Source organism: Mugil cephalus, chromosome 10 (genome assembly GCF_022458985.1).
Source record: "Mugil cephalus isolate CIBA_MC_2020 chromosome 10, CIBA_Mcephalus_1.1, whole genome shotgun sequence".
NCBI classification, from domain to species: Eukaryota; Metazoa; Chordata; class Actinopteri; order Mugiliformes; family Mugilidae; genus Mugil; species Mugil cephalus.
The window spans coordinates 5,992,758-5,998,757 of NC_061779.1; positions in this window are offsets into that span (position 1 = coordinate 5,992,758).

Sequence of the window (6,000 nt, forward strand, 5' to 3'; positions counted from 1 at the left end):
TACAGTTGTTGACAGCTTCCTGTCCTTTCATCTGCCGTTCTTCCTTTCCCCCCCTTGATTTTCTTTATCTTACCCGCATCTTTCAACTGCTGCCCCACTTTGACTCATCAAGGACGTTGTGTTGCCATGTCTCACACACTCTTCAAAAGGCTTCTAAAGAAACGCAGAGGCCAATGCTTTAGATGCAAGGGTACGTAATTACATATTATATTGTTACATAAGCAGCAAGGAAGTTTCTTAATGGCGAAATAAATCATTTAAAGGGATATGCCACCCCTATGTGAAACCACGCAAAACCTGAAAACCAGTCACGCCAGTGTGTTGACGGAAGTTGGAGGTCACCGAAATAATGTCCCAAATCTACACTCACCGGCCACTTTATTAGGTACACCTTCCTAGTAAAAGATTGGATCCCCTTTTGCCTTCAGAGCTACCTTAATTCTAGGATGAAGCTACTTTCAACATCTATGATGCGAATCTCCCGTTCCATCACATCCCAAAGGTCTATGCTCTGTTGGATTGAGATCTGGTGACTGTGGAGGCCATTGGAGTACAGTGAACTCACTGTCTTGTTCAAGAACCCAGTTTGAGATGGTATGGATATTTTCTCTGTAAAACCCTAGAGATGATTGTGTGTGAAAATCTCAGTAGATCAGCAGTTTCTGAAATACTCAGACCTGGCACCAACAACCATAGACTACCATGTTCAAAGTCACTTAAATCCCCTTTCTTCCCCGTTCTGGTGCTCCGTTTGAACTTCAGCAAGTTGTCTCGATCACCTCTACATGCCAAAATGCATTGATTGCAGCCATGTGATTGGCTGATTAGCTATTTGTGTTAACAAGCAATTGAACAGGTGTACCTAATAAAGTGGCAAGTGAGTGGACATCTGCCCTAGGCAATCTACAGTGGGGGAAATAAGTATTTGATCCCCTGCTGAATTTGTAAGTTTGCCCACTTCCATAGAAATGATCAGACTCTGGTTTTTATGGTTGTTTACTGGTTATGGGTATAGACAGAATATCAATCGAAAATGCATAAAAAACACACAATCTAAAAGTTATAAATTGTTATGTATTTTATTAAGGGAAATAAGTATTTGATCCCCAACAATTCACTTAGAATTCAGGCTCCTACAGATTGGCTGGTGCGCATGTGGCACGGAGCTGTGCTCAGTCAACTAATTACCAATACTCCTGATCTTAACTCGTCATGTATATAAAGCACACCTGCTCTAAGAATCAGTTTCTTACATTCCAACTTCTACAGCACCATGGGCAAGACCAAAGAGCTGTCAAAAGATGTCAGGGACAAGATTGTAGACCTGCACAAGGCTGGTATAGGTTACAAAACCATCAGCAAAAGGCTTGGTGAGAAGGTGACAACTATTGGTGCCATTATTCGCAAGTGGAAGACCCATAAAAGGACCATCAACTGTCCTCGGTCTGGAGCTCCCCGCAAAATCTCGCCTCATGGAGTGAGGATGATGATGAGAAAGGTGAGGGAGCAGCCTAAAACAACACGGCAGGAGCTTGTTAATGATCTGGAAGCAGTTGGGACCTCCGTCACCAAGAAAACAGTTGGCAACACACTGCGCCGTTATGGATTGAACTCTCGCAGTGCCCGCAAGGTCCCCCTGCTCAAGAAGGCACATGTACAGGCCCGCCTTAAGTTTGCCAGTGAACATCTAAATGACTCAGAAAAATGAAAAAACGTGAGTATGACCCAAAGAACACCATACCCACGGTTAAGCATGGAGGTGGAAACATCATGTTTTGGGGCTGTTTTTCAGCAAAGGGTACAGGGCAACTTCACCGCATTATGGGGCCAATGAATGCAGCCATGTACTGTAACATCTTGGACAAAAACCTTCTTTCCTCAGCAAGAACACTGAAGATGCCTCGTGGGTGGGTTTTCCAACATGACAATGACCCAAAACATACTGCCAGGACAACAAAGGAGTGGCTCAAGAAGAAGCATATTAAGGTCATGGAGTGGCCTAGTCAGTCTCCAGACCTTAACCCGATCCAAAACCTGTGGAGGGAGCTGAAGCTCCGAGTTTCCAAGAGGCAGCCAAGAAACTTGAAGGATTTAGAGACTGTCTGTAAAGATGAATGGGACAAAATCCCTCCTGCGCTGTGTGCAAACCTGGTGACCAACTACAAGAAACGTCTCATCGCTGTGCTTGCCAACAAAGGTTTCTCTACAAAGTACTGACTTGTGTTGTGCTTGGGGATCAAATACTTATTTCCCTTAATAAAATACATAACAATTTATAACTTTTAGATTGTGTGTTTTTTATGCATTTTCGACTGATATTCTGTCTATACCCATAACCAGTAAACAACCATAAAAACCAGAGTCTGATCATTTCTATGGAAGTGGGCAAACTTACAAATTCAGCAGGGGATCAAATACTTATTTCCCCCACTGTATTTGTGTTAAATGCATTGACATTTGTACTTGATGTGAATGTGCATGTCACCAGAAGTAGGAAAATTTTTGAGTTTATTTATCACTTTACTTTACGCCTATGCTAAGCTAAAGCTAACTGGATAAGGACGATGCCTGGACCGATTTAAAAACACTTTTTCTTACTTATCCAACTCTGGGGAATACAGTGAGTTTCACAAAGAGGTGGCGTATCCCTTTAACAATGTTAAACAATGTTTTCGTTTTGCGGTGCCATGCCTCCATGTTGCAAGCAGGTGCTGAAATTGCAAAGAGTGAAACAAACACCGCCGTCGGTGGATAAAGCCACAAATATGTCAGAGATTTATGCTGCTCTCGACCCGGCTGCTCAAGGTTTGAACTCAATCGGATACACATTAAAACCAAATGTCAGGATGAAGCTAATGGTCTCGGAACTGTTTGAGCAGGGGACAATAAAACTGCAGTTTTATTGCTGTTGATATACAAAACATCAAACAGAGCAAATTGATTTCAACTAAATGGAGTCAGAGTGCTATAAAACTTGCCCAACAAGGACTTTAGCAGTGTGTCTCCTCCCTCGCCTGGCACAGCATCGCAGGATGAGATCACACTGGAGAAATAAAAGACAGAGCGGTATAATCAGTATTTTACCTTCTGAATCCCTAGTATTTTTTGTGCGTGCGTGTTGAAACATTACATCCCATTCAGTTCTGACTCCTGTTCAGATCCAGCAGCCTAGTTCATATCAACTAGTCACAGCCGACCCCCGACCCTTTAGGCTGACCCCTGACCCCAGATGACAGCTCTGATTCGGAATGAGCGACTTTGACAGGACTCTGCTCCAGGCTTCATCACACCCACCAGTCTAGCTCCCTCGGTTAGCTTGTTCTAAGGCATGTTATTAGCGTAGCTTTGAGGATGTAATTTCCGTCTCTTAGCACCATTCTGAAATATTTCTTATCGGACACCTTTGTCTACTATCTTGGTTCTAATATCCACAGTCTCCTCAACTGGGATTAAAATAGTCATCATTAAGTAAAATAAAGAAGTGTAACTGTTTTTGTGCATCCTGCTGGGGATGTCTGCTGCCATCGAGGAGGGTCATTGTTATGGGGTGGGTGTGCCTGGTCTGGTCTAGTTTGGTTGGTACATGTCTAAGTAACATTCACATTAATGCCACGTCCAAAAGTTTCCCAGCAGAACATTTTGAATGTCACAAAATGTTATTTACTTGTCAATGTTATTTACTTCTCCTGTCAGGCGGTTTTAATATTGTGGCTGTATACACACATTGCTGTAGTGGTTGGTCGGTGAAGTGGTTAGCGCTGATGCCTCACAGCAACCCACAACTGGGGCTTTGCAGAGTGGAGCTTGCATGTTCTCCCTGTGGCCAAAAGCATGTCTGTTAAGATAATTGGCCCTAAGTGAGGATGTGAGTGTGAAGGGTTGTTAGTTTTTTCTGTGCTCACACACATGTTTCATGGCATTAAACATGCCTTGCAGCTACAGTGGATCAGCTCTCTCTTAACATAAATGCGCCTATACCTGACAGAAACAAACCATTGGTGATGGTGTCTAATGAACGGGGTGTTGGTTCATTTCATTTTTGTTACTGACTGAAGTTGTGTTGTTTAAAGTTTGAGCTATGAGTACTGTATTTGCATAACCTTTAGATGAGCTAATCAGAAACTGGTAGCATGCTGAAATCTTGTTTGACCCAAAAGAAATTCACCCAAAAACCTGATCCTATAACAATACGCTTTCCGTGCCAGTATGTTGAGACATTCATGAAAAACCTCCTCTGTTAATATTCTGCACAAAATATCAATCTCAGCCGGAAATTTGTTGGATTACCAGATAAATCACTGGTGTGTATACTGTCTGATCAAAGTTAAAATAAACATACATTGCAACTTACACTGCGTACACAGACAGAAACCACAAAGTATAAACACAACAGCTACATATAGGCTTCTGTATAGACTCCACACATTACATCCAAATGCACAGGCTATAATAATATATTGCGCAAACATCATATGTGACTGAGGAGCTGCCCTGTCCACCGAGCCAGCAGATCTAACTCTGGACAGCTACCAACTATTGCACCATGAATCAGACTGGAATTAATTTTGACCGTCGGAGAGCATGTGATGTGAAGCCCCCTGAGATTTCCAGAAACTATTCTGCAGCAAAGAGCCCCGATACATCTCCGGCTCCTCAGAGAAAAGCTGTCAGATGAAAGGGATTTCTGTCTTATAAGTGGAGCCTGGACAAACTGTTCTTCTTCTTCAGCAGACTTTTGTGTTCATCTATTATTCGGCAGTTAAGCAGAATCCAAGTTTCCAAAATAAATTAAATGTTCTGTTTTTGCTCATCACTCAGCTTTCCACATTCCTATAGCGTACATACCTCTAGGCTGTCTGCTGGCTGGACTGTTTCATCCCATTTCCTGCTCAAGAAATTGTTTACGTTATTTAATATTCATGTAAGCAATAAATGTCGGATTCAGAAAGGAGGCAGGATACGGACGGAGCGTATGAGAACATGTCTGGGAACATTAGCACATTGTCTCCAACTGTAAACTGGGCGGCTGAATTCCTTTCCATTCCAGCATACCAGGCGTGCCGACAATCTTACCCACATTTTGGCCTCTGCAGCGGGTTTTCAATTTCCTAAAACATCTTAAGCTGTGGTATTCTTAGGAAAGGAGTACACAAAAAAAGTATTAATCATAAGTGGAATTACAAACAATTCAATCCTGGTAATATTAACTCTATAAATTCATAAATGGTTAGTATCCATACAGTGCAATGTAAGCTACATGGTCTGCTTATCTCATAGCAAATAGATCAACTTTATGAGAACCAATAATCACAAGCATGTCCATGGCATTGCAGTTATAAGAGTTTACAGGGCCCTTTAGATTATGTTTTTTTCTGCCATAGGGTTAGTGTTAGGGTTAGGGGTTTGATATACACTACCGGTCAAAAGTTTTAGAATAGCACGCAGTATCATCTGGAATAGTTGGTCAGGGCTTCATCCTACAGCAAGATTATGACCCAAAACTTCAGTCCAAGCTCTACCAGAACTACCCCAGGATAAAAACAAGATGGAAAGCTTGAAAACATGGAGTGGGCCATGGCTCAGTCTGTAGACTTTAACCCCATGCAGCCGGTTTGTGATGAACTGGACAGAAGAGTGAAAGTAAAGCACCCTAGGGTTAGGGTTAGGGTTAGCCACACATTTCTGGGAAGTTCTGCAACAAAACTGGGAAGAACCTTCTGAAACATATTTGATTTCCATTGGAGAAAGAAAGAATGTCACAAGTGTGTCACATGTTTTTAACTTCAGTTGTGTATTTGGTCTATGTTTTAATTTCAGAGTAAAATGAGACATTGAACTGCATACATTTCAATTAAAATGTATTTTGACCAGTCTAGATCCAGTGACATCTCTCACACACAGATGAGGAGTTGTACAGAATTCCTTTCAACAGTTTTTCAACAACAAAAAAAAATTTCAACAGAATAAACCTCACACCTTAAAATTCTGCATTTTTTATGA